General features: G+C 43.8%; 1 protein-coding gene across 1 annotated transcript in view; it reads right to left on the reverse strand.

Moving 5' to 3' along the window:
* Positions 1–20,113, reverse strand: part of Atf3 (activating transcription factor 3) — a 57,551-nt gene extending 37,438 nt beyond the window's left edge. Inside the window, exon 1 of the mRNA XM_039090385.2 lies at positions 20,048–20,113. The gene's annotated coding sequence lies outside the window, so the exon portion shown is untranslated. The remainder of the gene's footprint in view (positions 1–20,047) is intronic.
* Between the last annotated feature and the right edge of the window lie 473 nt (positions 20,114–20,586).

Raw genomic sequence — 20,586 nt, forward strand, 5'->3', positions numbered from 1 at the left:
GAAACAGGACCAGCCTCAGCTTCCAAGCCCAAGGGTCCTTGCAAACTCCGCAGTGATGTTTTGGAGTACAGGAAATAGGATTTTTGTCTTTTTTTTCTTTTGGGGGCTCTGCATACCATGTGTTTCTCTGTGTGTGTGTGTGTGTGTGTGTGTATGTGTGTGTATGTGTGTATGTGTGTATGTGTGTGTATGTATGAGTATGTCTCTATGTATGTGTGTATGCATGTGTATGTGTGTGTACGCATGTGTTTGCATGTGTATGTGTGTATGTGTATATATGTGAGAGTATGCATGTATATGTGTGTATGCATGTATATGCTGTATATGTGTGTGTATGCATGTGTATGTGTATGGGTATGTGTGTATGTATGTATGTATATATGTGTGTGTATATGTGTATGTGTGTATATGTATATATGTGTTTGTGTATGTGTACATGTACATGTGTGTATATGCATGTGTGTGTGCATTGTGTATGTGTGTGCATGTGTGTATATGCATGTGTATATATGCATGTGTATGTGTGTGGGTATGTGTGTGTGCATTTGTGTATATGTGTGTATGTGTGTATGCATGTGTATGTGTGTGGATATGTCTATATATGGAAAGAGGGCATATGTGTATGCATGTGTATGTGTGTATATGTACATGTATGTGTGTGTATGTGTGCATGTGTGTACAGCTCAGAGTACAACCTGAGAGAGCTGGTTCTCTTCTACTATGTGGGTCCCTTGGATCTGACTCAGGTTCTCAGGCTGCAGGCAGGCACCCCTACTTGCTCAATTCTCCTACCAATCTCTTCCTCAGGAATTTTCTAGTAACTAACCCTGGGCTAAAGTAGCTGCAGAGAGGGTCATATTGGGCATAATTACTTTTCTTCATAAGGTTTATCTCAAAGTTTTTCAGATGGTAACTAAAGGATGGAATGACTGAGGAATTGCCCCAAGAGAGCTCTGACCTGTGAAGGCTGAAGGCTGAAGGTCAGATACTCCTAGTCTGAGGTTACAGTCAGGCTGCCGAGATGCTGACTTGCTTGTTTCTTCCTTCCTTCCTTCTTCCCTTCCTTCCTTCCTTCCTCACTTCTTTTTTTCCTTCCTCCTTTCCTCCCTCCTGGCCCCTCCCTCCCTCCCTTCCTTTCTACTTTTTTTTTTTAAAGACAGGGTCTCAGGTAGCCCAGGCTATCCTTGAACTGCTAGGAGTCTGAAGTTGACCTTTAACTCCAGATCCTTTTCCTCCCTCCACCACACCCAGTTGTAGGTGGTTGTGGAGATGTAAGGCAGGGTTTTATCATTCTAGACAAGCACCCTACCAACTGAGCTACATCTCCAGTCCTGTTCAGATCACTGTCCTCTGGGTTTTTCCCATTGTCAAGACTCCATGGTCTTCCTTCCCCGTTCCCCAAGACCACAGTGATGGAGAACCAAGCTTCTCCAGGCGGGAGGGGTCACCTGACTACAGCTTGCAAAGGAAGTCACTGAGGCAGGCACCTCTTTTGGTTGGAACTGAACACCGGTGTCAATACCCCTTCTTCACCCCACATCTGAGTCCCATTGGGTCAGCAAAGGGGCTGTTTCCCTGCAGGCACCTTCCTTGACTCTGTTTTACCAAATTAAAGCTTATTGTTATTGTTGGCGCTATTATTGAAATTGTGCTTAGGCTCATACCTGCATGTGAGCGTGTGCGTGTGAGTGCTAGCATCCATGGAGGCTAAAGCCAATGGTTCACTGGAACTGGGGTGCGAAGCTCTTGGCATGGGTGCTGGGGTCCTCTCAAAGAGCAGCAAGTGTTCCTAACTGCTGAGCTGCCTCTCCTGTCCCGTGAAATAACCTGTGCACTTCGCTGAATTAATCATGGCATTGAGCCCACGCCTTCCACTTTACAAGTCTGTTGGCCCTTCCAGTTTGCTGCCATCCGCCCATCTGTCCTTTCTGCATTCGAGAGCCATTTCCTATTTTGTTTACTTTGCTTTGAGTCAGACTCTCCGTTCTGCGATCAGGCTGTTCTCAAGCTTACTACGTAGCTGAGGATAGCCTCAAACTCACAGTGAGCCTCCTGCCTCAGCCTCTTCAGTACTGGAATTATAAGTGTGGGTCACCATACCCAGCTCAGACTGTAATTTAAAACCTTGGATGTAAAAAATCTGTTTAGTGTTACTTTTGCTGTTGTTGCTTTTGAGACAGGGTCCCACTGTGTGAACTCATGACAATCTTCCTGTCACTGCCTCCTTAGATCTGGGATGACATGTGAGCATCGCCAAGCCTGGTACAAGATTAATCTCGGTGGACTTAGAATCACTCTTCCAGCAAACCTGGCTCATCCAGGAGGAAGTCTCAAGTTGGGTTAACTGAATCGGGAAGGTTCACCTTAAATCTGGGTGGCACCTGTGGGCAGCACCATCCCACATGGTAGGTTCTAGACCAATCATAAAAGGAAGTGAGCTGAGTGCCAGCTCTCATCTCATGCTCCTGCTGCTGGGGCCTTCCATAATGGATTAGATCCTTCGAACTGTGAGCTGCACCCCCACCCATCCCCAGGAGCTTGCACCAGGTATTTACTCATAGCAATGGAAAAGTAACCAATGCTTGGTGTGATGGTTTGAGTATGCTTGGCCCGGGGAGTGGCGCTATTAGAAGGTGTGGCCCAGTTGGAGTAGGTGTGGCTTTGTTGGAGTAGGTGTGGCCTTGTTGGAGTAGGTGTGGCCCTGTTGGAGTAGGTGTGGCCCTGTTGGAGTAGGTGTGGCCTTGTTGGAGTAGGTGTGGCCTTGTTGGAGTAGGTGTGTCACTGTGGGCTTGGACTTTAAGATTCTCATCCTAGCTGCCTGGAAGTCAGTCTTCTCCTAGCAACCTTCAGATGAAGATGTAGACCTCTCGGCTCCTCCTGCACCATGCCTGCCTGGATGCTGCCATGTTCCTGCCTTGATGATAATGGACTGAACCTCTGAACCTGTAAGACAGCCCCAAATGTTGTCCTTGTAAGAGTTGCCTTGGTCATTGTGTCTGTTCAGAGCAGTAAAACCCTGAGACACTTCAACTTTAGTTGAAGGTGCAAGGGACTTCAGAAGGGAAAGGACGGGTCTTATTTACCGTTGCCTGTCATCTGCTGTGGTAATCTACTCGCATGTCAGCCGTGTGGCTGAACATCATCTGCTAGCTCCTGAGCACGTGGCTTGGTCACAAGAGGCCTCATGGATTGCATCATGGAAGCAACCTCAACTTCTGCAAAAGTCTGTCTGCAAGACGGTTGTTTGGAGGCAAAACACTCTAACGTTTGAGTTGGCGTCAAGCTGTCCAAAGTGCGCTTAACTCAGACCAAGCTTACGGATACAAATATTCCGTATCTATATTGTGTTCACCCACAAGCGTTATTGAACATAAGGACGTGTGTTTTGACTTACAGCACCCCTCCTCAGGTTTTGAGTTCTGTTCCTTTCTACCTTCAACATCTCAGTTCCTTTTGTACTTTCATGCAGAGACAGGTCTCACACAGCCCAGAGCAAAGTCACTGTGTAGCTGAGGATGGCCTTGAGTCATCAACCTGCCTCCTCTTCTGGTGTGGGGTCCACAACCATGTGCCGCCATACCCAGAATCCCCTTTGTCAAAGACATAATATTCTTTCTCCTACTTAACTTATTCTACCTTACAATTTTAAAAAAAGTGAACTTTGTGTCAGAATCAGTGAGAGCATTCATTTGTCATAGTCAGAAAGCCCAGTGTGCTTTGCTCTACCCAGAAGGCTCCTGCCCCGTGGTCTAGCCCCAGGGTCACAACAAAACGACATTTATTGTGTTTTCCTGAGGAAGTTGCAGCAATGGCAGCAAAACTGGGAATTGGGTCTTCCTCAATAGACCCCTCACCACTGTCAGGAATAAACAACCAATTTAGAGGGATCATCACCAAAATTGCCTGGTTTTTGCCTTGTTGAAGATTCATGGGGAGCTTGGTGCTCCTGTTAGCTTGTTTCCCTGTGCCTCAGTTTCTGTCTGGCTTGGCGTGTTCTCTACAGTGGTTCTGGCAGGATGACAAACTCTTACTGAGAATAGTCAGTCACATCTTTACTGCACTTTTAAAACTTTGTTCATGTGTCTGTATGATGTGTGCGTGTATCACCTGTCCCTGCTGTCTGCCCCCTACAGTCCCAGCACTGGAATTACAGGTATAGCTACCACAACCAGCTTTTATGTGGCTCCTGTGGATCCAAACTCAGGTTCTCCTCATGTTTGTCCTGCAAGCACTCCGCCCACTGAGCCACCTGACCAGTCCCATATCTATCCATCCATCCATCCATTCATCCATCCATCCATCCACTCCTCAGGTTCAGTTTTCATAGCAATCCCTAAAACCTGCCTGAAGTCATAGTCTGATGTTACAAACTACTGCTCAATCGGTGTTGAAGGAGAATTGACAGGAGGTTTGATTGCTTTAAATGTTTTTTAAAATGGCATGGGGATGTTTCCAGAGTCCTCTACTCAGGGATGAGCTTCCCCCAACCCTAAGTCTTTCAGAACTTCAGTTTTGTCCATCTCATGGCTGTCTTGTCATGTGACAGAAGATGACTCTCAAGACCCCGAGTTTTTTCCTCTAGAGCAAGAGTCAATGGCTATGTCTAAAGCCTGTTCTGTAGGAGAAGCAGAAACCTCCTGCTGGAGTGCAGAGTGCCTATGAATCTCCCCTCTCTTCCCCTTCTCTATCCCCCCTCCTCCTTCCTTCCCCTCTGCTGGGGATGAGACCAGGACCATGCACTCTAGGCAAATGTTCTCCCACTAAATTGCGCCCTGACCCTTGAACCCACAAATAAGAGGCTATGGAGAGGGCTGCCCACTGGAAAGTGGGCAAATCACTTTCTCTTCTTCCAGAGGAACCAGTTCCAGCATCCATACTGGGAGCTCACAAACTCGTGCACTCCAGCTCTAAGGGACCTGACTCCTCTTCTGGCCTCCTTGGGCACCTGCACTCACGGAGACACACATGTGTGCACTAGATAAAAGTGAAAAAGGGGGGTTGGGGATTTAGCTCAGTGGTAGAGCGCTTGCCTAGCAAGCGCAAGGCCCTGGGTTTGGTCCCCAGCTCCGAAAAAAAAAAAAAAAAGAAAAAAGAAAAAAGAAAAAAAGAAAAAAAAAGGAAAAAAGTGAAAAAAGGTTTTAAAAGAACTGATGAAAAACTTATGGAGTTTTGGACATAGACTAGCCGAATTTCTTCTAACAGATAATAATACCATAAACCTACCATAGTACAGCCAGGAGTTATTATGCGCACTTGAAACCTTAGCTTAAAAGGAGGGGTGTCATGAAATCAAGGCAACCAGGACTATAAACCAAGACTTTTAAAAATCTTATTTATTGTTTGTTTGTTTGCATAGCAAGATTGTAAAGACTGCCAGACACTGTACAGGATGTTCTGATAAGTGTGGATTTCAGAAAAACAGCAAACGGTTTTTAGGGTAAGTATGTCCCTTGCAGTATTTGGTATATACTTAAAGTGAGAATACTTTGTTTTGATCACATAAAACAAACAGTTTTATGCATTTTTCCTAGACATTGGGTACTTTTCTTTGATTAATTCCAGAAGTGACAGAGATGGGGAAGAGAGCTATCTCACCAGATTAAGACACCACCGTTCACAAGGGCCTGCTTTTCACTTTGGAAGTTGTAGTGTACTTACAAACCACTGGGGCTGGAGAGGTGGCTGTGCCTATGTGGTTACCATGTTAGCATAATGATGGAGTTCAGACTCCTAGGAATGCCTGGAGGGGCTGGCAGCTTGCCTATAACTCCAGCCTCAGAGGGTGGAGACAGGGGATCCCCAGAGCAAGATGTCTGGAGACTAGTCTGGCTATCCTGCAGGGAAGCCTTGTGGGCTTGATTCAGAGATCCTGCCTCACTGAATAAAATGAAAGAGAAACTGAGGGTGATTCCCTACATCAGCCTTAACTCTGCATGCTACATACACACACACACTCACATACACACACACACACTCACACACACATACTCACACGCACTCACACTTACTCATACACACTCACACACACACTCAGACATACACACACACTCACACACTCACACTCACACATACACACTAGACATACACATACTCACACACACATTCACACTCATACACACACACTCAGACATACACACACTCACACACACATTCACACACACTCACACTCACTCATACACATACACACTAGACATACACATACTCACACAAACATTCACACTTATTCATACACACACACTCAGACATACACACACTCACACTCATACTTGCTCATACACACACTCAGACATACACACACTCACACTCACTCATACACACACACTCACACTCACACACACTCAGACACATACACACATGCACACTCAGACATACACACACTCACACTCACTCATACTCACACACACACACACACACACACACACACATAGAATCTAATATGTTCTTTATAAATTGGTCAATTGGATTTAGCGAAAAAGAATTCACTATATCTATGCTGAGGAGTGGTAGTTCATGCCTTTAATCCCAGCACTTGAAAGGCAGGAGGACTGATGTAAATTCGGGCCAGCCTGGGCTATATGAGCTCCAGGATAGCCTGGGCCTCAGAGTGAGAGAGAGACTACCTCAAAAAAGTAAACAACAACCTTTCCTTAGCTGAGTTCTTAAGAGCATTGTAGGGAACAACCAAACTGCGCCCCCTTGGGAACCTTTGGCCATCTCTTCCACAGCCACCGTGCACCCAGCATCTCCAAAGCCCAAAGCCCTGCCTGGTGGTGGTGTTGGTCTTTGTTGGATTCTTCTCATGAGAAATCAAGCCTCAGAGTCAGGTGAAGAGGTGAACACCTATAATCCTGAACCCAGGAGGCTGAGGCAGGAGCATTGCTATTTTGAGGATTGTTTGGGCTACACAGAGAGTTCAAGGCTGGCCTGGGCAACTTATACAGTGAGGTCTTAGATTGATTAAAAGGGGAATGACAGACGGGGGTGGGGGTGTGGGAGCACAGCGTCTGTCTCTTTCTACTTCCTAGACACTGAGCAGCGTGTGCCTGGCCACCTCCTCACACTCCCCCACTTTGCCTTTCTCTCCATGACAGGTGGTAGCATCACATTCCTAAGTGGCTCTTGCCCTGCATCTTATGGCAGCAATGAGAAAAGAAGCTAATACACAAGGCAAGCATCAGGACTTTTTCATCCCTGTACCACACCATACCTTGTCCCAGACCCAAAGCGAGGACAGTGCAACCGTAAACTGGAACCTCCGAAACTCTAAGCCAGAATAGGACTTTTCTCTTTATAAGCAGACAACCTGAGGCGTTTGTTATAGTGGTAGAAAGCAGGCTAACCAGCCCAGCTCCTGCAGTGATGATAATCAACCCTCAAGCCTCAGTCCCTGGAACCATGGCATTTCCTTCTGGTCCACACTGCCGCATATCTGCTGTGGGTCTGCTCTGTTCTTCCTGACCCACCAGGCAGGAATGGTGAACTGGTTATCCTCCCTCAGGGTGCTTCCTCTGGAGCACAGGAAAGTCAGGCTAAGTGAGCTCGCTGGGCCAGAGACCGAGCCCACAGCAAGCCCAGAGCTCCCACTCCTGCACAGATGTCTTTTCCCCTCTGTAGAGAGAAGCCCAGCAGTGTGCAAGGTGGCAGACATCTTCTCGGGGGACCGGTTGTAAAGAGGATGCTAGGACAAGGATGAGTTCCCCAAGACAAGGAGGAACCCCGAAGCCCAGTTGTTGATCTCAGCAGCCTTCACTTGCTCAGCTGACCATGAGCTCACATTGTCTTATACACAGGAGACCAGAACGCACCCAGTTCCCTCTCCTTGTGGAGAGAGTGGGTCTGTGATGGGGTGGCAGATTGGTTTGAAACTTCCAATGTGGGAAGAAAGTCTGGAAAAGCTCCCCAGATTACCCAAGGCTGTGGCTCTTATAAGCTGCAGGGCAGGGGCAGAGGGTAGTGGGGAGCATGGTGGGGAAGGAGTTGGAAGCCACAGATGCACCATGGTGGCTGAGAATAAGTTACTCCTGTTGGGAACCACACTCTGAAGCAATGACCTTAAATGCCATAAGACATTGTGGTTCTGGGCTGAGAGATGGAGGTCTTGGGGTTGCAAGGTGGGAGGACAGGAAGGAGCAGCTCAGGGAGAGGCGAGAAGGAAACCAAGCTAGGCTTCCTTCTGACAAGCCTGGGAATGCAAATTCCAAAACACACAAAGAAACCCAGCACTCAGAAGGAAGGGCCACAGAGCCAGTAATTAGATCAGAGCTTTACTCCAGATTGAAGTTAATTTTATAGATCGGCATAACAAAGCATTTATAATCCGTCCACTTGAAATGTCCAGACACAGACAAGAGAAGGGAAAACAGATGCAAATAACAGCAGGTGGGTCTGGCCAGTTGCTCTGTTCCTTGAGGGCTAAGCCTTGAGTAAATGAGGAGTGGGGGTGCCCACCTGCAACGCCTCAGACTGCCAGCCAGAGGCAGGAGGATCATCCTCAATTACTAAGTGAATCTGAGGGGAGCCCAAGCTATAGGAGACCCTGCCAGAGTGAGGGGTAAGAGGTGGGGGTAGGGAGGTAGGAGTATGGTGAGGGGGAAGAAAGGTTAAAAAGGGCCGATGCCTTGCCTCCTAAATGAATAATAGAAACGTTGAGAATATTGGAGTTAAAAGTCTATTAGCTGGAGGAATAGCTTGGTTATAGATCTAATGCGGAAGCACCTGGCTTGGGTAAAGTTGAAGAGGTGGAGTGGGAAGGGGTGGTAGTGGAGCATCATGGTACAGGCAAGAAGAGAGAGCACCAAAGGACAGAGTAGAGTAGGTTGCCCTCGCTAAGTAAGTCCATCCATCCTGCTCACACAAGCCATCCCAGGAAATGCCGTGGGCCATAGCTTGTAGGGATATTCTGAAGGGAGAAGGGGTGACAGCAAAGCAATATTTAGAAAGATGGTGCTGATTTAGTGCAGGAAGCGGGAGACAGAGAGACAGAGGAGGAGGAGAGTAAGAGAGAGAAACGGCCAGAGAAGACAGACACAGAGAGACAGAGACAGAGAGGCAGAGATGTAGAGAGACAGAGACAGAGAGGAGAGACACACACAGAGACACACAAAGAGATAGAGACAACAGAGAGAGAGAGAGAGAGGAGAGAGACGCAGAGACAGAGAGAGGTAGAGACACACAGAGAGACACAAAGTGACAGAGACAGGGAAAGAGACATGAAGACACAGAGAGACAGAGAGAATATCCAGAATGAAAAGATCAAATCTACATTTGAGATCAGAGAAATTACAAATAGGCGCGTATTGAGACATATTGTAGGAAGATCGCGCAGAATCCTAAAGATGAAGAGAGATAGATAAAAAGATAAAGAATAGATCATAGATAATAAGGTTAACAGATAAAGAAGGATTGCCTACCAAGGAATGAAAACCAGTCAGATGGACGCCTTCACTTAAACAGCAGAAGATTCCAGAAGATGCTATAGGTAAAGTTCAAAGTGCTGAGGGGATGTGATTTTCTGTTTACGATTCTCCAGACCCCCCTACCCCTAGCAAGAGCGTAACAGCCACAGGTTGCCCCTCTGAGCTAGAGAAGGCTATTATGTTTTCACCAACAGCATTAAGTTTAGACCAATTTTAAAAATTCCCCATTCACTTTAATTTAAAAGGGGTAAGGCTGTCCCCCAAGACAACAAGAAGGTGCAGAGCAGGCCTTAGCTGACAGCAGCCCTTGTTCTGGCCAAGGAGAAAGTGAAAATTCTACTTAGCCAAGTCTGTATGCTCAGGAAGAGCTAAATGAAAAAACTAAGCAAGTATACAGCCTGTAAGCGAGGTGCTCAACCCGAGCAGAGAGACCTGACTGGGAAGAAAATAATAAACAACAAAGAAGGGGATGGGAAAGCTGCTTTACAGAAGACAACCAAAGCACAGAGCGTCTTTGTTTCTAAGAAACCACTCCTTACAGAAACAAACTCTAGGCGTAGCTGACGGAGAAAAACTCAAAAATAAAAAAAGAAACAGAAAGGGGGAAACTAGAAGACTTAAAACACAAAAGAGAAACCTACTGTTTCCTGTATCCTAATAAATACAGAAGTTTAGAAGAAGTGGCTAACTTTTCAGAAAATAAAAATCTGACCACTTATTCAGATGACGTTAGGATAAAGCTTACAGTGCTAATCAAATGTTCTCCCATCTGCAAGGGCAGTGAGCGGTGGCTTTCCAGACCCTCCCCGTAAACCCTGCTCCAGAGAAAGAGCTGTTTCAGAAACTGGAGTAAAAGCAAGAGGACCTCTCCCAAAATAATTTTGGAGACACGACAGCCAGTCAAGCAGGATTAGTAAAGATAGTAACAGTTTAATCTCAATTTTCAAGCAAATAAAAATCTTAAAGAAAATATGACTGAGTACAATTTAACCTAAAGAATCGAAGTGTGATTCAAACGTTAAAAATCTGTTTCACGGGGTTGGGGATTTAGCTCAGTGGTAGAGCGCTTGCCTAGGAAGCGCAAGGCCCTGGGTTCGGTCCCCAGCTCCGAAAAATAGAAGAAGAAAGAAGAAGAAGAAAGAAGAAGAAAGAAGAAGAAGAAAGAAGAAGAAGAAAGAAGAAGAAAGAAGAAGGAGAAAGAAGAAGAAGAAGAAGAAGAAGAAGAAGAAGAAGAAGAAGAAGAAGAAGAAGAAGAAGAAGAAGAAGAAGAAGAAGAAGAAGAATCTTTTAAGCAACACCTCGGAAAACACAGAAAGATATTTGACAAACTGCAGTATTCATTTGTGATTAGAAAAACAAAATCCCAAGCAGACCAGGTCTAAAGATGACTTCCTTTACTTGGCACAAGGTCACTAATGAAATCCTACAAGCACATTTAAGATCTGGGGATGCTTTAGAGACATTTCTGTTAAAGTCAGGAATGACCTAAGGAGACTGTGACCAATGTTCACCCTGCAGGTCTTTGCTGGTGCAGCATAAGTAGAGAAAGAGAGAAAACTACTCTCAAAATAAAGGACTCAAGAAAAGGCAAAATGTTCAGGAAGGGACCAGAAACCACACTAAAATCAATGGTATTCTCGATGGTTATAACTAGAAAATATAAAAGAAAAATATTTACACTCATAGATTATATGCTTGAAGTTATATATGATTTGTTTTATGTAGCTATGCTGTATGCTGGTCAGGAGCAGATCTGTTAAAATCTATGTGAAGCCTCTGGAGGAACAATGGGACAGTAGAAGGAAAAGTAGAGAAGTAGCAACCATGAATTGCCAATTAGAAAAATAGCAACAAATAAGTGGCAACAGTGAGTTTCTCAATTACAAAAATGGCAACAATTAAATGAGTTGCAACAGTGAATTCATCAATTAAATAATGGCAACAATGAAATAAGTGGCAACCTTGAGTTGCCAATTAGAAAAGTCAGTGACAACACAAAGCCATCAGTTTCCTCTAGATGACAAGGCAAGCTTCATTTTGAAAACCCCAAATGTGTGAATATGTGATTCAAATTCATGTGTTAGGGCCCCAAAGAGATGGTTATGTTGATGGAGTTGAAGAAAGTGGCCGGATCTGTCCTATTAAACATTTAGACTTATTAAAAGTTCCCTTGATATTGATTCGGGAGAGCACAGCAGATGAATGGAACAGAATAAAAGCTCAGAAATACCACATATACCAGGGAAAGGAGATAGAATGAAGGTGGCATCAGCAGGTGACTGGGGAAGTGGCAGGTTGGAGAACACCTCATCTATGTGGGAGGAAAAAGAAAGGGCTTCCTGCTCACATGAACCATAGAAATCAAAGTAAAAACACGAAAAGCAAAACTTGGGGACTTGTAGAAGAAATATAAGAGAATACACTTTAGCATCCAGTAGGGAATGGTTTCTTATGTGATATACAGATATACAAACAATAAAGTAAGCACTAAGATTTAAAAAAAGAGATTCACAAAAGGGATACAATAAACACAGTAGCAGCCAGGTATGGAAAAGGGAATGGACGTGCCAGGCACGAAAGCACTGAGTAAAACAAAATACAAACAAAAGACAAGAGGAGGGGGAGCTATTTTAAGAAACAGAAATTACGGGGCTGGGGATTTAGCTCAGTGGTAGAGCGCTCACCTAGGAAGCGCAAGGCCCTGGGTTCGGTCCCCAGCTCCGGAAAAAAAAAAAAAAAAAAGAACCAAAAAAAAAAAGAAACAGAAATTACATAAGCTCCTTTGATCCCAAGCAACAGAGCTGGATGTAGAATCCAACGGGGAAATGAAATATTAGCAAATTAGAGAAAAGTCTAAGGACAGCAGCGAGAAGGTCATTTGAGGGCCCAAGGTGTCAAAGTTGTGAAATGTTATGAAGGCATAAAGTTGTGAAGGCATAGTTCGTTCATGTTTTAATAATTCTCAAGCAAAGCAAAAATGAAAGTATCTGACCCCAACATTCACAGAAACATCAAAATTCCTAAGGAATCAGGAACACAGAAAAGAGAAAGGGAAAACCCAAACTGAACCAGGAAAATTTATAGAATTAATCCAAGGATTAGTTATAGAATTACTCCAATTTTAAAATAGCCAATTTAAAAAAATAAATAAGAAACAAACTAAAACTGTAGATAATAAAATTACAAAGGAATAACTTCATCACCAGAAAAGGTTATATCTTAAATGTAAGATGATACTTTTCGAAACTATGTTATAAACTTGAAAACCCAAGGAAATGAACAGCCTAGAAGTATACATCTCGTCAAATTAATGATACAAGACTGAATACAGGAGTCACAAAGAGGCAACTGGAAAAGGAAAGAGAGGATGTCTCTAGAGAAGCATGCAGGCCTAAACCTCACAGGGAAAAGCTCTTAGAAATTTAAGTCACATTTCTCATATATAATTATTTCAAAAATCTGGAAAATATGAAAACCTGTCTAATTTGTCTTGCAGTCCCAATAGCAAACTCTGAGGGCAGGAGAAGAGGTTGCTAAATTTTATATATATGGAAAGAAATCAAAACAGATTACAAAATGTCAAGACTCATCCAAGCTCAACTAAGAACAAAACAAAACAAAACAAAATCCCCCATATTTTAACTCTGAATATTTGAGTCTGGCACACTCAGAGCCCTGGGTTCAATGCCCAGCATCACAAGAAAACTGAAGGTCAATGATATTCTCCACAGACACAGAGAATTTTGTCACTAGCATTTATTTGAAAATTAATACATACTAGAAGCAGTCAAAGTCACCCCTTTAAAATGTAGTAAGTACCAAAGCACCATCAGTAAAAACAGAAAGAATATGTATTTTGATCTTGAATTTCTGATCAATGAAATAGAGCATTTCTAAAAGGAAGTAATAAATGTCGTTATTCTATTTCTGGAAACTGAAAGGAGCACTCCAACTAAAATCCATTCCAATTGGCATGTGGGAGTTCTAGAAAACTGTGGATCCAAAGATACAGAAATGATTAAAATAGCAAATAGTTTTTTCAGAATTTAAAAAAAATTACTTTTTATGTTAAAGATCTAGTAGATCTCTTATACAGAAAATATCTGTTTTCCTTTCTTTTCTTTCTTCCTTTCCTCTTGCTCCCCCCCCCCCGCATGTGTGTGTGTGTGTGTGTGTGTGTGTGTGTGTGTGTGTGTGTGTGTGTGGTTTTTTGGACAGAGGTCTTTCTATGTAGTCCTGGTTGTTCTTGAATTCACAGAACTCCTCCAGTTTTCTGCCTCTCGAGTACTGGGATTAAAGGTGTGGATCACCATGCTCTGTGCTTTTCTGTATGAGAATACTATTAGTTGAAAAATTCAGTTTTATTACTAATTATTATTTTGTTTTTAGAAAATGTGATTTTAAGAAAGGTCACATTGCCGTAGCAAAAGTCAACAGTAAGGACATCAGAGATGTCTGTGAATGACTCTCATGAAAACATGACAGACTCAAGCCAGGGAGTGATGGCACACACCTTTAATCCCAGCCCTCAGGAGACAGAAGCAATTGGATCTCTACCAGTGTGGTCTACATAGCTAGTTCCAGGGCAACCAGGGCTACACAGAGAAAGCCTGTAGTAAAAACAAAACAAAACAAACAAACAACAACAGCAACAACAACAACAAAAAACAAAGAAAATGTGATGGACTCAGATAAAGCTAACTCTAGAATGTTACTGAGAAATACAGAAAATTTGAGCATTAAAATCTTTGGCAATAGCGTCAATGTTTTTTCAGACTCATTTGACAGAGTTCATGGAAAAATCACAAAGGGATGATTTTCAGAATCTGAAACACATTCTTTCATTACAAACAGATGTTCACATCAGGACCAAAAAGTAGATGTTCTCAGCTTTCATCATATATGGCAATCTATGAAAGAGGAAGCGCCACAAGTCAGCCATAAATATAGGGGGGGAAATTTCATGGGGGGTGAAAACGTAATTATGGAAACAGAATGTCACACAAAACCCTGAGCACACCAGCTTCAAAACCTCCATGCTGACCGTAAACTCTGGACTGAGGTGATAAGGTCTAAAATACCTGGGCTGTAGGGAAACAGAAAACCTTGGCTGTCTCTGAAGAGAGGCCCCCAGCAGAGCCTATCAAGATATACATTGAAAAATATATTTAAAGATACATGAATTAGGTTTTGTGCCTGCTGGCCTATAATCCCAGTAAGCAGAAGACTGAAGCAGGAGGATTGCTAAAAGCTGGAGGCCAGCTTCATATCAAGATACTGTGCAAAAAAAGGAAAGAAAAGAAAAGAAAGGAAAAGAAAAAGAAACTCACACTCTCAGCATGTGTATGACAAGAGAGGTCTAATGCATCTGGCATCCACCAAGGCTAGCCCAATGATCCACTTAAAAATTGTCTACTTCTCATATGTAAAATGAGTAGATTTTACCTTTCAAGACTTTCTATTACAAGAAAATATGAAATAATTCTCAAAGTTCATGATAGGAAAGCCCACTTTTCAAAAGGAAAGTATTTAGTTATTAAAACCTTAAGATCCTGTCTAGTGGATGGACCCTGCAGTCCCAGGAGTTGGAAGGCTGAGGCAGAGAGTTGCCACGAGTGATAGGCCACTCTGGGTTACATGACAAGACTGTCTTAAAAAGCAAAAAGTGCCCAAAATTCCAGTACTTTAGAGATTAAAGCAAGAGGATCAGATGTTTGTTACAGATCAAAATTAATGCCAGTCTGAACTACTTTAAGACCCTGTCTCAAAAAACAAAACAACAAAAAAAAACCTTAAGTATAAAAAATGTTAAGTGAGTTTTAACGTATCTTTATATTATATTTTACACATGATATACAAAAATATTTTATATAATACACATATAGCTGCTTAAATCGATTAGCCAAAATGTATTAATATAACCAATATTAAAATGTAAATATCAAGCTAGGAAATTATTATTATGTTACAAATATTAGACAGGGAAGTATTTGTATATATATTTCTATATAGGTAAAAGTTCTAAATTGCTGCAAATGTTCAGACACAGACATATAGATAAAGACTAAATATAAAATGTATACACAGAAAATAAAACTTGCTAACAGATAGGATTTTTTTGTATTTACCAAAGTCTAAATTAAAATTATATTGAGTATCATACACAAAGGGGGTTTCCGATTTGTGTACTCTGATTTATATTTAAGATATATGTTTGCTTTCCTATAAAAGCAACAAAACAAAACCAAAATCAATTGTGTTTGACGTACGGAAGAAGGCTCTGCAGAGATTTGGTTCCAAGAGGGTCTCCTGTGCGCTATCTGAATACGGGTGAATCAGACTCTGTGAGTCACAGTGCAAAGATACTGAACCCGCTTAGGACTCTTCTGTAACCTTAAAATTCATGTCCTAGAACATGGCTGCTGTGGAACTATTTTTTTCAGACTAAGAGCTATTTTGGTGGGGTGGCTCACGCCATAAAGTAGAACTCAGTGACAAGTTTGAAGCCAGCCACATCAAGACCCCGTCTCAAAATACAGTGTAACAAACCTTTAAAAATAAAATAAAAATTGGATAGAGTAACCTGTCGCAGAGAGAAAGATTTTATAAAAAGCTGTAGCTGTAAATAGGAGACATTAAGATGGTTCACCCTTGTATATAGAACTGTTTATTTTCGGATTAAAATGATACAATTAATTGCAACTTCTTTGCCAGCATTGATTTTTAAAAACCATTTTTTTTTTTTTACTATTAAGTGTGCATCTGAATGTTAACATCAGTTTTTATTTTGTCTTTTGTTTTGTTTTGTTTCATATTTTGAGAAAAGTTTGCACTATGTAATGCAGGCTGGCCCTCCCATCCTCCTGCCTCTGTGTAGAAATGGGAGGATTACAGATGTGCACATAGCTTAGTTGCACAGGTTTTAAACAGCTGCCAAGCCCTGCGCAGGTCCCTATAGGATCATCACAATCATGCTGTTCATCCTGTCTTAGATGCAGCTGCTTCTGTGAACATCCCAAGACAACTACTAAAATTGGTTTTTGGTTTGTTTGTTTGTTTGTTTGTTTGTTTGTTTGTTTTTTCAAGTCAGGGTTTCTCTGTGTAGCCCTGTCTGCCCTGGAACTCACTCTGTAGAACAGGCTGGCCTGGAACTCACTCTGTAGAACAGGCTGGCCTGGAACTCAGAGATCTGTCTACCTCTGCCTTCCAAGTGCTCAGACTAAAGGTGTGTGCCAGCACATCTGGGTTGTAAGTATTAACATCGCATTGCTGTTGTCGATCTGTCATCTGTCTGTCTTTCTATGCGTCTGGAAGAACAGGTAAGAGCATGTGCTGCTCTTCAGCAGACCCAAAGTCAGCTCCTAGCCTCCATATGCCAGTTCACAGACACCTGGGATTTCAACCAAGGGGTCTGACCCCTCTTCTGGCTTCTTTAGACCCCTGCACTTTCAGGTGCCCAAACCTGGACACAAACACACACATATATAGAAAGGAAGGAAGGAAGGAAGGAAGGAAGGAAGGAAGGAAGGAAGGAAGGAAGGAAGGAAGGAAGGAAGGGAGGAAGGAAGGGAGAAAGAAAGAAAGAGAGAAAGAAAGAAAGAGAGAAAGAAAGAGAGAGAGAGAGAGAGAGAGAAAGAAAGAAAGAAAGAAAGAAAGAAAGAAAGAAAGAAAGAAAGAGAATATCAAAATTAGTAGAAGAGAGACACAATGAACCAGGTCCTGTCACATGGCACAGGCATATAACCTCCTCTAGTCAGAGCCAGAGGCAGGAGGATGGATGGCAACTTCACAGTCTGCCTATAGCATCCCTGAGCTACAGAATGAGTTAAGATCAGTCGGGTAATTCAGCAAGACCCTTTATCCAGATAAAAAGTGTTTGAAAGGGGCTCAAAATGTAGCTTAATTAGAGTGCTAGTCTGCCACATAGAAAACCTGGTTGCCAATAAACTAGGGTCACACCCATAATCCCAGTGTTGGGGAGGAAGAAATAGGAGAGTTAGGAATTTAAAGTCATCCTGGTCTGTACAACAGGCTTGAGGTTAGCCTGGGCTACATGAGACCATGTCCAAAAACAGCTTCTTTTTTTTTTTTTTTTTTTTTTGGTTCTTTTTTTTTTGGAGCTGGGGACCGAACCCAGGGCCTTGCGCTTCCTAGGCAAGCGCTCTACCACTGAGCTAAATCCCCAACCCCAACAGCTTCTTTTTTAAGGACTGGAAGATACAGCTCAGTGGTAGAGTATTGCATTCAAGACCTGTGTTCAATATCTAGTATGTCAAAAATAGATAGACAGGGGTTAACGAGACGACGTAGTGGTTAAGAGCACCGACTGCTCTTCCAGAAGACCCTGGTTCAAATCCTATTACCCACATGATAGTGTACAACTGTCTGTAACTTCAGTTCCAGGGATCCAGCACCCTCACACAGACATGCCATACATGTAGGCAAAACACCAATGAACATAAAAATTAAGTTAAATAAATCATAAAAAGTAGATAGAAAAACGACATGTACTACATATAATATTCTCAAAGTTGTTTTTTTTTGTTTTTTTTTGTTTTGTTTTTTTGTTGTTGTTTTTGAGACAGAATCATCACATAGCTCAGGTTGAACAGGAACTCACAGCAATTCTCCTGCCTCGGCCTCTCACGTGCTAAGAATTTAACTGTAAAGTCACTATGCCCAGCTAATAGCCAAAGATTTTAAACATATCTTTTCCTAGAGCTAGATAAAATTAGTTTTTTGGGGTTTTTTTTTTGTTTTGTTTTGTTTTTTGTTTTTTTGTGCGTGCTTTGTTTAGACACTGGACTCAGTAGTCCTAGATGTGTTCTCTATCCTTGGAGGTCCAAGGTCACCTGCCAGCTGAGGCTGGAGGTGCCCCAGGGGCACTTTCCTGCCCCTTAGCCAGATTCAGCTCTGAGCAGCTGCTGGGGGTGCTCAGTAAACATTCTCTAACATTCTCTAGCACAGTGCATTACTCATAGTTTGAAAATCGCCTTAATTATGTTAATGTCAGATGAGTCAGCCGCTGGGCAGCCCTGCTCTGCCCTGGCCACCTCCTCCAGTCCTGAGGGCTTCGGCACCTGGGGCTTCAAAACAGAGAGAACCAGAAGGGAAAAGAACCCAGCTCCACCCCCACACCAGACTGACTGCTCCGAGAACAGCTTCTGAAAAGCTGCCAATTGCTGTCGCTACCCTACCACAAGGGAGAGCGGCTGAGACACCTCTAACCCGAGTGTCGCCTATTGGAATGAAGGAAAACTGGAGTGAGGAATTCCTACAGAGACACTGTGACTGTCTCAGGGTGGGTGGGACTAGCCATTCTCCAGATGTTATTTCCACGGTTTCCTCCATTGTTTTCCTATTTGTGGCTCGGGCTCCCAAGCAGTTGGCCCAAGACCAACCCTGTGGGTATCCCTAAGACCGGTTAGGCCACTCCTTACTGAGGGGACTTCAGCCCTGGCCAGCTTTCCCAGCCTCTTTGCTTTAGGGATGAGCCCACCTGGGTATCAAGTACAACAGTCAGCCACTTTCCCTGGCTATCTACTCTGGGTATCATGTATAAACTGTCTTCTTTCCTTCAGCTTCTGAGGAAGGAGCAGGAACCAGGAAGGTCTGGACCAGGAGGAAGCTCCCACAGCCTGGCTGACCATGACTCTCATGGCTCTATCCCTGGTCAATAGACACACCCACCCCCCAGTAACTCCAGTCACCCACCACCCCCACCCCCCTCAGCCAATTTTACCTGGCATCCCAGTCAAACCCACTTAGTACATTTTACACTGCCTCAGAAAAGACTCCAATGCAGTCTCTCACCCAGGTCTCCTCACAACCATATTTTATAAATAGGGAAACAGGTTCAGAGAAGGCATGCCACCAACCAAAGTTGCACAGCAAGCAACAGACCCCTCCAGTCCTGCGCTCTTTCTACTCTGGCCAAAGCAAAACAGCTGGATTCCCACTGCGAGAACTGGACAGGACCGAACTGGGTGGAAGGACCCTAAGTGCGCATCTTATCTCATGAGGTCAAGGCGGAATCTAAAGAGAGGAGACAATGACCTGACCAAGGTCACACAACCATGTCAGCAGCAGAAGAGGCTTCCAAACACAGCTCCTTCCCTCCCTCCAGTTCTTGCATGCTGAAACCTTCACTTGCTCATCCTGGACTTAGTTCAGTGTAACTGCTGGCAGAGTGTACTTTCGTCAAGACCACGAAACTGCTGACAGGAAGTATTCGTAACTCCTGAAGCACGGGGGCCCACAAGAAAAACGGATGCCAAGGAGAATGCCATGGGATGAAGGGCTTTGCCTCACGATGAGGCTGCACTATCACACCAACGACTGAGCCAGCCCCATCTTGTTGTGGAAACTGTGCAGGGCAGGTGGAGTCTCCCCCAGCCTGGGAATTCCACAACACTCTCATCCTGGGCCTCCCTCACTCCCCACCTTCTACACCATCACTTTGGGTGCCATGGGGAGCCATACAATTGGTTCACAGAAATTGACATTTCCTGTCCTACTCAGGGTAGCACCTCCTCAGTCTGGCCATAGAGGACTTGCCCCAGCTAGAAGGTTCCTGAGTATGCTTTTGCTCCCACTGGTTCCCCAAACAAAGAAAAAAAAACAGGACTCACATTTTGGGGCGAGGTGCTGGAACTCCTCGGGACCCTGTGGGAGATCCTGTTTAGAGCAGTCTCTCTTTCCTACTCTTGTCTGGTCTGGTTCGACCCAATTTATCCTCAAGGCATGATTGGTTGTCTGGGGCTGACCCCTCCCCTGCCCCCCAAAGCAACTAACAGCTGTTACTCTATTGAGTGGCAACGTGAGGTCATATCATAGGTGACTAACCCACCGAGGCTTACTTGCGAGCCATCAGCTAAATATGGTGACGTCTGTCATCCTGACCTTTTCAGGGAAGAAACTGAGTGAGGGGCTCAGTACTGACTCTGGGGCTCAAGTGGATGCCTGGCTCTCCCTGCACCCCTGAGCATCTGGGAACAAGACACCCCAACATGCAGATTCCTTCCTAAAGACAGCTTTAGTCCAGGTAGCCTGGACTGAGTGTGAAGTCACTAGATCCGAGGTCATGATAATCTGAGCCAGGAAGAGGGGTTGTAGACACTTCCCACATTCTGTGATAGAACTCTTTATCAAAAATTCCCGAGGAAGCCAG

This window comes from Rattus norvegicus, chromosome 13 (assembly GCF_036323735.1).
Source record: "Rattus norvegicus strain BN/NHsdMcwi chromosome 13, GRCr8, whole genome shotgun sequence".
NCBI classification, from domain to species: Eukaryota; Metazoa; Chordata; class Mammalia; order Rodentia; family Muridae; genus Rattus; species Rattus norvegicus.